We start from the raw sequence: 12269 nt of genomic DNA, 5'->3' as shown, positions 1-12269 counted from the left end.
ATCCCCTTCCTTCTTCCACCCAATGCTTTTTGGTTTCTCAGTAAGTCCTGAAGTACAGCTTTACAAATGTCCCAGCTTGTATATATGTATGTATGTATGTATGTATGTATGTATGTATGTATTTATTTTTGCCATATAAGATAGAGACACAATGAAATCACATATGAACCTGCAAGGAGATTTTCAGTTATCATTTTCTCTTTTACTTGAAACCACATGCTCCTTCTCTTTGAATATTTTCCAGCTGGGTTAAAGGAGGCTAGGGTCGAAAATGTTCTAACACTTAAAAAATAGTTTTTGCCAGGAGGGTTTTTCCCAGTTTGCAAAATAATGCGGTGTGCCTCCAAATAAACAGATGCGTCACAAGAACTGGAAGCCAAGAGACTAAAAACAAAAATGCAAAAGAAACTCAACCCTAACATCTGCTCAGGTGTATGTCAGTACTTGGGGGAAAAAGTTAAACCTGCATCTGTTATGGCTGTCTCAACCCCTACAAAATAACACAGGCTTTGATAGGTCTAACCGAAAAGCAGCACCTAGGAAGAGACAACATTGAACTTGTAGCCAGAGCTTCCTGGGATTGTCAGAAATTTGACTTTAAATTTCAAAATCTGTGCTCTCTAATCTCCTGATTAGATTATCTTAATTACACACAATCAGATGATGATGGGCACAATTTTAAAATATAAAGGATCTTAAAGAAATCTTTAGCCTATGGCATAATGTTTACAAATGAGGAAACTGAGATACATAAAGTGTACTTAATTTTGCTAATATCTAACCTCTACATAGTGACAGAACTCAGACCAGAACCCAACATGTCATGACTGAAACAATGAATTCTTTCCTTCACACAAAACTACTTTTATATAGGCAGGAAAATTGATTCAAGAATGGAGCTTGATGATGGGATTGCAAATTGGTGCAACCACTCTGGAAAACAGTATAGAGATTCCTTAGAAAACTTGGAATGGACCCACCATTTGACCCAGCTATCCCACTCCTCAGCTTATATCCAAAGGACTTAAAATCAGCATACTGCAGTGACACAGCCGCATCAATGTTTATAGCAGCTCAACTCACAATAGCTAAACTATAGAACCAATCTAGATGCCCTTCAACAGATGAGTGGATAAAGAAAATGTGGTATAAATACACAATGGAATATTACTCAGCCTTAAAGAAGAATGAAATTATGGCATATGCTGGTAAATGGATGGAGTTGTAGAACATCATGTCAAGTGAAATAAACCAATCCCAAAAAACCAAAGGCCAAATGTTTTCTCTGATATACAGATGCTGATCCATAATGGGCAGCAGGGGGAAGGGTTAGGGAAGAATGGAGGAACTTTGGATTGGGCAGAGGAGAGTGAGGGGAGGGGAGTAGGAGTGGGGGTGGAAAGGGTGGTGGAATGAGACAGACATTATTACCCTATGTATATGTATGATTTCATGAATGGTGAGACTCTGCATTGTGTACAGCCACAGAAATGAGAAGTTGTGCTATTCTGCTGTCATATATAATTAATTAGAACAAACTTTTTAAAATTAAAAAAAATAATGAAGCTTGAAAAATGGTTTGGAGTCTTTCCTTGGTTCAGTGTCTACCTGAAGACTCCTGAGCTGTCATACTGCAACATACATGTAAAACATATTCCTAGCAATGAAAGATGTGGTATGTGGTAAACGTTAAACACTCTGCAAGATTAGGACATGCCAACTGAAATTTTAGAAGAATAAGATAATACATATAAGACACCTAACAGAAAGTTTGGTACCTGCATAGAGGTTAATAAATGCAAATAGTACCCGGAGCATATAGGCACACAAAGTTTGTTGTTGTCAACAATGATTTTTCCATCTTCCCATTAGAGGCATCTAGAATACCCCTGGTTTGAAAATAAAACAAGCTGTCTCCCGGGGGGAGACCCTTTATTTAGGAAAGTAGGTATCTCTCTTGCAAACATAACACTTTGGGCTTCTAACTGGGTTCTCTCCACTGGTGGAAAAGGCTACCGAACTCATGTTTGGTTTTGTGGCAGAGACTGCTGATGGCCTGCTGTATCAGTCAACATTTGTCACAGTACAGCTGCATTACAATCACTAAGCTAGTGTGAAAATAGTTCATTGATAGAACAGGGAGAAGGAAGACGAGACCCCGTGAGAAAGGGGTCCTGGGTGAGGATATCTTTAAGGGAGTATTTTCACAGAAGAGTAGACTAAGAGGCAAATATTCCTCTCTTTCTTATGAGAACTAAAAATACTGAATTATATCAAACATGAGTATTACAGACTCTGATCTGTATCTCCTCATAAGATTGTGACTAAGAAGAATACAGAGAGAAAACTCTAGTTTCTTTATAGGGTCCATGCATTGTAGCAAAGTAGCAAAGGTGGTCAACACGAAGTTCAGAATCATGTACATTTAAGTTGACTTATGAGTTCTTCACTTACAGTTTGGGGAGAATTTACATCTCTAACAGATTGAATCTTTCTATTCATGAATAGCTCATATTTAGTTAGGTCTTCTTTGATTCTTCCAACAGAATTTTGTAATTTACAGCATATAGATCTTATACATATCTTATTAAGTTTATATCTAAACATTTCATTTGCTTTGGAGTGTTCATACATTATTGTGTTTTAAATTTTGCTCATCACGTGTTCACATGTTAATTGTCAGCATATAAAATGCCATTGATTTTGGTGCATTGATCTTGAAGATTGATCTTATGAAAAGCAATGTCATTTAACATACATTTATGTAGTATTTCACTTTGTATGGGTTACATCATATCTTGGTGGGATATTATGTTCATACTATTCAAAATACCTCTAGCAGATTCAATAAATGAAAAAAAATATAAGATATAATTTCAGTTCATGTACTATATGGTTTATACATCCTTTTTGAAGCACTGATGAGATGTTTTGCAAAGGGACAGGGGAAAAGTATTGGATAAAATGAATTTAGAGTACATTGGGGTGAAAAGTTCTCAAGCCTAGGATTCAGGATATCTGGACTCTATTTGCCTTCTAGATTTTTTTTATGGGACTCTAGCAACCCTGGAATGACTTTCTCATCTGTGAATGGCTTACATCACATAAGCACTGTTTTATTTTTTGGCAACATATTTCAGAATTCAAAAAAGATAGCACTCACAATCATGCTTTTGAAACACAGAACTACTACACCAGTGGAAGGTTAGAAGATTTTTCTCTCCTCTGGTGCTTTAAATAATTAAGAGTCATTTTCCACTTGGAAAATGCTTTTAAATTTTAGCATCAAGGTGAGATGTGTATTATCAAGGTAGCCTCTCTAGCCATGTTTCTGGGGAACAGGAGTTAATTACATCACACCATGTATGAGTGAGTGTCCCTTCCATGCAGGCCAACTGGGCATTATTACAAGTACAAGTAATTGCCCTGCCTTTCATCACTTGCCTAAGTCATTAGAACACAAGATTATTAAACTAAGACCCTACCAATTTAGCTGCTCAATGATGGAGTCTATTAGACCATCTGCTACCTTATCAACACCAGACACAGCAAGTCCAGGCAACTTTATACCCAACATGGAGCATGGTACTGCTTCCAACTGGTCCATATACTGTTTTTAAATGATTATTATTTAATTGCTAGGGCTAACAAGCAATTCAACAACTGCTCCTCAGCTGTTAGAAAGATTTGCCAAGAGTGGACTGTTTGGTTCAGAAAGAGCCACCGTACAATGTAAGTTTACTTCAAATCATGTTGTTCAGGCTACAGTCTTGGAAATATTATTTTGGGAAGGCATGAATCTTAAAGATACAGGCTTGTGACCCCATTCTCCTCTCTGCTCAAGTTCTCTCAGTAATGAAGGCTTAGTTATTTTAAGAAAGTGAATAGCAAAAGAGAAATGTGGAATGTAGAAAAATCTGTGTTTTTATATTTATGTTTTCTGGGTCTTTCCTCTCTGCCCTACCTCTTATCTCTCCCAGAAGGCAGAGTGATTTCTGTGTTGTCCACTAGCATATTCAGCACTTGATAGGTGCTTAACAAATATTTTACAAATAAATGTTACCTCAGAGAAAGTATAGGTACACACACATCCAGGGAAAGAGGTTAGGAAGGATATATGGACAGAGTTTAATGGGAGGAGGAGGAAACCTTGGCAGTAGCTCTGGGCAGGGAACTCTTGACAGGTGGCTCTTGGCAGGTACTTCTCAGAACCAGGAGGAGTGAAGAAAATGATTTGAATGTGGAGAACTGACATACTGGCAGAACGTTATAAAGGAAAACCAAGAGTGCCCCAAATAAGTCCTCCAATCCCATTCTTCAATGATGCAGCGTGAATTTCCTCCAGACCCCTGGGGCACTTACCTATACATATTGATTGATAGTAGTATTTTGCTTTCCACCTAAGTATGTTACACACTGTGAGCTCTTCAAAAGCAAAACCATGGCTGCAGGTGTTTTTTTTACTGCACCTGCCTAACTGTATAGGACATGCTGACCACTGTCTCCTGACTGACAGAAGGATCCATGTTTTATCTTCTCACCAGGATGAAGGGAAGGCAGCGTGTGTCTCTAGACCATTTTGCATTAGGTACTTCCAAAGTTCAAGGCATAAACCCACTTTTTAAAGAATCTCTTCAAATCGCCTTCAAAGAACTAACTAATGGATAATGGGGACCAATCCTTAAATGACTTTTCCCTTAATGCATCTTTTGTCAGATTGCTTAAGGATACAAAATTATTTGAAACACTTAAAAACTGTAATGATATAACAGAAAGGATTCTTTACAATCAGACCAGTTCAAATTATATCATTCTTTGTAACCCCGTGAACAAAGGCAAATTATGTGACCTCTAAAAGTCTTGTTTTTCTCTCTTGTAAGATTGTGTTGATGAGGTGGTTATGAGAATTATACATATATGAAACTATTTAAGACAATGCCTGACATTTTGCTGACTATTAATAAATGGAGTTAATTATCTATCAACTTCGATTGACCTCTCTGATCTTTGATTTCCTCTTCCAAATAGGAGGATGACAGTTATATTCATCTCCACAGGGTTTCCATGGGTATCGAATGTACACTCCAAAGGGGAGAGAGGTAATGGTATGCTAAATTATTTTCTTGATACTAAAACATTATTCCTACCTTAAAGCCAATACAGAATTTGTTAGATATTTTTAAATTGAAAGGAAAATATGTATGAGACTTATTGAAAAACAAATATCAGAAAAATTTCCACTTGCATCAGAATACTTAGCCTAGGGATACCCCTTAGATCCCAGGGAATTATGATTACTCCACCCTGTTCTTGGGATGATTTGAAGGAACAATTTGAGAACACTGAGAAAATGATTGGTAAATCATAAAACACACACACACAAAATAGTAATAGAAGAGATGCATCTGGTACCTGCTAAGTTTTCTCATTGACATTGGATACATGTTGACTAAAATATGTAAAAATGTGTTCTGCTACATTTTCACCATACCCTATCCCCACTATTGTCAGATTCCCTTGCTCCAACACTTCTTCCTGCAAAAGACTCTTCCAGTTCTCTTGGGGGAATTGAGAAATTCTTTGAGTACTGCTTGGCATTGTGGATGTAGTTGCTGAAGGTTTTCAAATGAGTATCATTCACTGTGTTCTCCCATCAGAGAAAGTGATGACTCCCGACCAAACACTAAGTTACCATGTTCTCAGAACTCACAGGAGTCAGACTTTATATTGCCCATAAGATTTTTCTAACAGTTAACCTGATGCTTATGTCTTCTTAAAAACTCTTCTCATTATATCTCCAAGTTACACACTAGTGGAAACGTTTTGCTTTGAGAGAGCTATTTGCTACAAAAATTCTACTCATACTTTTCCTGTCACCTTCACAACAACACAAACTCCTCCTGAACACCAGTGAGTGAACCAATGGTTCCAGATGGTCTCCAGGTATATTTGGGCTACAGTAGCTGAAGATTAGAAGTTGCACGATCAAGGTTGGTGGGTTTATTTATCCATTCAACAAAATATTTGTTCTCAGTCTACGATAGCACAGATAGGCAAGGCATTGGATAGATAGATGAATGAATAATGGGCAAAGGATGGATGAATGGGTGGGCAGAGAGATGGATGGGAGGTTTGATGGATGGATTTATGATGATTATATGGATGAATGGCTCCCCAAAATGTATAACAATAAAAACCTAACTTAAATTAAACATAGTAACCCTAAAACAGATTGAAGGTAAAGAATATTTTTTTTTAACGTACAAGATCAGTTCTTTAACTAATGGGCACATACTATTCATGAACTCCAAGTGGAGTTTCCTAGGTGTTTGTGATAGTTAATCATAGGAAGTATTTCGAATGTACTAGGCAGAAGACTTTCTTTGATTTCAACCTCAGTGTACATATTCCTACTATTTGAAATAAATGCTCTGGTCTTTTCCAGTAGAGATTCTCCCAGCTGTAGTTCATTGGAGCAGAACCAGTCTCTAAAGTCTAAGGATGAGCTGAAAATTTCGGTCGTTGTTCTGCAGATTTGGGGATTGAATCCAGGGCTTTGGGCCGGATGGTTCTACTTTGTTTTTTAATTAATATTTTCAGTTTGTATAAGCTGTCCTAAAACTTTGGTTTTGGAGAAATCCTTTCTCTTAGTGATTTTCCTGTTTATACCAGTGTGGCACATGCATATGAATGCCAGCTTCCTGAAAATAAGAACTTTCTGACTGTGTTGTTCATAGCAATAATCTTACCACATGGTGCAGTACCTTCAACTTTTGATGAGTGGATAGATGAATGACACACATTAAGTTTGATCACTGCAGTGTGTCAGTCCTCCTTGCTACATATTGGACTATACTTCCTCAATCATAATTATAACTCTCCACTTCAGTCTTGAAGGTAAATCATATCTAAAGAAAAAAGTAAAAGTGATAGGAACAAAGAAAACAGATTAAAGTCTACTGTATTTAAACAAAATCAGAATAAGCTTTCTGTATCACTCTGGTTGTCTCTTTCTACTGGGCCACATACAACAGTAGTTCCACTGTGTTTGAAAATTGTTATTTCTTACTACTTTCTCAGGTTACATTAGATTTTTTTTTTTTCAAAGAAATGTGAAATTTTGTCCTTTTTTCTATCTAGGACACTCTTGGAAAAAAAATTTGCCCTTTAGTTTAAGTTCAAATGCTGGTAGATATTCTCACCTACAATGCCACGCCCTGAAATGTACCATTATTATCCATTTTCCAGTTATAAGCAGAACATTCTAGAATTCCTAAAGAAATAGTCCTAGTTGGTATATTTCCCCAAATCTTGCCTGAAGATTGAATAATTTCCACCATCAAAAAAAAAAAGGCTAAAATAATACCTGATTATATTTATACAGTGAGTGTCAGATAAATCCCATCCTTCTAAAATTCTTGACAAACTTGCTAATGTTTACCCCCCATTATTCATTTGTTTCATTAGTACAGCTTGGACACTATTTTCAAATAACAAAAACCATAATCTTAGTAATACCTTCTAGAATCTCTCCCCAACATATTAGGCTTACCTAGTGCTGAATCTTTCTTAATTCAGTTGAGTATCTTTCAAAGATCTGTATTGGAGGACTCATGCTCAAACAGAAGATTGGGAGAAAACGCCCATTCCTACTGTTGAAACCTGACTTGCCAGGACACATGTAAGTCTACCCCATCTTGATCCTTATTTTGATGCAAAATATTTTCCAAGGCAAGAAAAAGATGGCTGATACACCATTTGGGACCTAAAGTGTTATTTTCAGGTTTAAGTAGCACCTGGAAGATCCTGTCTCTTACAAGCTGTATGTGTGTCCTTCTCCTCCCCTCAGTGCCTATATTGAAGACCTAATCCTTGGTATTTTAGAATGTGAATGTGACCTTAAAGAGATAAGGTCAAATAAAGTCACACGAGTGGGACCTACTCCTACATGACTGGTGTCTTTATAAAAAAAAGAGATTAGGGCTCAGACACACAAAGACAGAGGGAGACAATGGCCATGTGCTAAGCAAGACATCCTCAGATGACCAACCCTACCTGCAACACTTCAGTCTTGGACTTCCCAGCCTACAGAATTGTTGGAAAATAAATGCCTACTATTTTAGCCACCAGTCTGTGGTATTTTATTTCAGCAGTCTTAGCAAACTAATATACTGTCACAGAAAATCTGGAGAGAAGAGATGCCTGACGCAAATGGGAAAATTAAGAAAAATTGAGGTTCTTTCAAGTCTCTGAGGTGGTAGAAGTCTGAAATGTGTCTAGAGACAGTTGTCTGCTGGGAAAAAAAAAAGAGCAGACCTTAATGAAGATGAGGAACCTTTTCTTTCGGCTCCACTTACTTTCAGGTGAAAGCTAGATTGATTTCTGCTTTGTTCCCCAAACAGCTTGCATTAGCAACTGGTCACTGCCAAGCTTGGACTGGGAGGGAAGAAGGCTTTATCAGTATGCAGATGAGGTGCTGGGAGCAGGCTGCACACCAAACACCCTGGTGTCAGCAGCCTTTAACCCAATGTAGGAATTCAGCCTCACTTCTGGCCAGCAAATCAATTCAATCCAGAGAGAAACCTTGGGGATAAAAATTCACACACCATCAGGAATTCAAAACCTTACCTCCTGCAAGACTGGCTTCCAACAATTTGGAATAATAATATACCTCAACACAAAGACCCAAAGCAACAAAGAACATCTCAGCCTACTTAAACACATTGAAAAAGCTCTAAGCAGATGGTCAGCTCCGTCCCAAACTGAACAGGCTGCAGTGGACCTATCAAAACATGGTTAGCATGCTGCTTTCATCTTTATTCCAAAATCTAATGCTCACTAAGCATTTCCAATATTAGACAGGCCCCATTTTATTTCCATTTGGAGAAAGATGGGAACTAGTCCCCACAAAAATTTAGGCACATACTGTCTTAAAACCCATAAGCAATTGGACCTTGAACGTCTAAAATACCTTGTACTTTTCTTTTCTCAGTGGATTCCTACCATATCTGACCCCTTTAGTGGACCATCTGAAATACCTCCTCCTCTATACAACAAAATTACTTTCAGTAATAATCACAAAATGAAATGAATAATGGCTATACAATAATTGCAAAGAGTAACAGTTTTTCTTTTAAGTAACTTTGTGTATCTAGTTATATTAGTGAAAAAGGAGAATAGAATACAATATCAACACTGAGAACATGAGAAAAAAATGGATTAATATTTTTTACTTTAAGTGAAAAAGTCCAATTTAGGTAACCATGAAGTCATATCACTAATTTAATGTTGTGGTTTCTGGATTTGTTTCTTAATTAACAAATGCCAAGAAGAGAGGAAATATTAATTTTAAAGATTTTCAAATTATTGAAGATATTTCTAAATATCTTCTAAAATTTGCACTTACCAAGCAGAATATTACACTTTGCAGCTCACACCCTGGTTCGGTGTTTGAATTTTAAACACAAATAGAAACTCTAAGTGATTATAAAGAAAGACAAAAATGAAGTTAAGTCAAGTTCTGATTATTTGGTTTTTAAATTTTAATTTTTAGTGCATTGTGGTTATGCATAATATGATTACTTATTTTTATTATTGTTCATTTTGGATTCCTCCTAAGGGTTGAAGGCTTAAATTGTGCCTGAAGCACACATTCTCAGAACAGACAGAGGTAGTTGAATCTACAGGTATCAGAGAACAAGTGCAAAACTCAGAATAACCATATGAACATCCGTGCTGATTACCTATTTAGTAAAGGGCAATACTATTGTGCCAATCTGAAGATTATATATATAACAATTGTCTAGAACCTAAGACAAAAAATTTGTGTGAAGGGGTAATCTATCACTGATACGTTTAAAATTGCTGGTGCATGGAAGTAATAAAAACTTTCCAGTTGCGTTTTACGATTTTTAAATTCTCTACGGACAACCCATTTATTTATTGCCTACATCTGGGGACATGAACCCCAGGACTCCCACTCTCAGTATCCCTCCAGCATCTCTTCACTGCCAGAGTGAGGTAAAACATCTATTTTGTTCCTGCTCACTTTATCCATCCTCCAGCCTATAAAATTCTCTTCTCACAAGGCCACAGAACAGCTTTGACCTTTAGCTAAACATACTAAGATTTTGAGAGCAGAGATTATACTTCTCCCTTCTTGATATTTCTCATGGCATAAATTCTAATTAAGTAAGTGAGAAAGGCAATTGATAAAAGATTTACCCATTTTTCTAAGATGTACACACACATCTTGGATAGTGATTCCATACATCGTGAGTTTAAAAATCATTATATGAAAATTTCAATATTAGAATTGTAGGTAAAGGAATCTCACAAAGAAGGTTGAGAAAACAAGAGTCCAGAGTGTATGATTCCATCAAAATGAACAATGGAAGCAAGACAGCTATTCTACATTGCTGTTCTAAGCTGCTAGGTGACAGAACTGTCACTCATAAACCTGGGTGAGGCAGGGAGATTGTACTAATGATGTAAAGGGCATCCAAAGGATATTTGGAAGGCTGCAGCAAGGTTACTTATTGGTCTGGTTGCTGGTTGCCTGGGTGTGCTGACTTTGTGAAAATTCCCGGAGTTGAATATTTGTGAGATGTGTACTTTTTAGTACACATGTTATACTTAGTAAAAAAAAAAAAAAAAAAAAAAATTTCTTAAAAAAAGAATCACAGTGGGCTGGGGAAATAGCTCAGTTGGTAGAGTGCTTGCCTCGTAAGCACAAGGCTCTGGGTTCAATTCCCAGCACCGCAAAAAAAAAAAAAAAAAGAATCACAGAAAAATGCATGGTGTATGAAAGAGGAAAGGTATATCTTAACCACATATAGGAAATACATGATCAAAACCTTCCATAGAGGCAGGCAGGTATTTTTCTAATTTCTCTAACCTCCTACAATTCTCTAAAGCCACAGGGTTTTGCCAGTTTATTTAAACTGGTTGTCACTATTTACCGAACTAAAACCAGTTTTTAAAATGCAAAATGTGAATGTGCTCAATGACAGTTTCAGCTCCAAACACATCTTGGTTTTTTGTTTTTTTGTTTGTTTGCTTTTGACTCTGGGGGTTGAAACCAGGGGCACTTAACCACTGGGCCACATCCTTAGCCCTTTTTTATTTTTTATTTTGAGACAGGGTCTTGCTGAGTTGCTTAGGGCCTTGCGAAGTTACTGAGGCTGGCCTTGAACTCGTAATTCTCCTGCCTCAGCCTCCTGAGTCACTGGGCACATTTTTTTTTTTTTTTTATATCCACAAACTGGACTGATTCTGGAATGGTCTCTTTCAGTCAGAACTTTCACCACTCTCTTCTTTTCATGCTTTATTCTTTTTCTCTTTATGCTTTCAGGACATTCCTCATTTCTCTCTTTACATGAGGTTTTCTGCTTCCAGAATATTGATGTCAATACTTCCTCTTTCTAGAGTCCTAATACATGCAGGAAAATTATCTCAGCTTGTTTTCAAACCAAGTCAGCTGATTGCACATAAGTTCTGGACTCCCCTAAAGTTTATCAGCAATGTCCTGGGGGCCTGAATCAACGGACAGCCCTCTTGTACTTCATTCTCAACTCCCTTCTTCTGAAGACTCCCAAACCCCTGGATTTCCCATGAATCACACTCTGTCCTGAAAGGAGGATGATGTCTGAGGGAAGATAGGCTGTGAGGGGAAATATCCCTGACCCATGCTACATGGAAATACTTCAGGGCATGAGAAAAGAAGAAGAAATGAGAACAGGTAGAATCAAGTAGGGAACCACAATGAGTCACAAGTGAGCCACAATTTAACACAATAGTAACAGAAAAACAGTATTTACTGGAGTTTCTCAGAATCTACTGACAACAACAACAAGGGCAGTATAACAAAAGGTACTTTTTTTTTTTTTTCGGTACCAGGGTTTAAACCCATAGGTGCTTAACCACCAAGCTACATCCCCAGTCCTTTTTATGTTTCATTTTGAGAGAGAGTCTCACTAAGTTCCTCAGGACCTCTCTAAGTTGCTGAGGCTGGCTTTGAACTCACAATCCTCCTGCCTCAGGCTCCCGAGCTGCTGCAATTATAGGCATGCCCCACTGAGCTGGGCTAGCTACTACTTTTTGAGAGTCTAATACATGACAGGCACTGGGCTCAGAACTCTGGTTTTGTTTGGTCCTCATTACAAGCCAATGATGGTAGTTATTTTCATCTCCATGTTGCAGATGAAATCAATGAGGCTTCACTAGTTTCGAACATAGTTTTCATCTGAAAGTCCTTATCGCCACCCCAT

Source organism: Sciurus carolinensis, chromosome 17, assembly GCF_902686445.1.
Source record: "Sciurus carolinensis chromosome 17, mSciCar1.2, whole genome shotgun sequence".
NCBI lineage: Eukaryota > Metazoa > Chordata > Mammalia > Rodentia > Sciuridae > Sciurus > Sciurus carolinensis.
The sequence above is the reverse complement of the archived record's forward strand: the minus strand, read 5'-3'. Positions refer to the sequence as shown.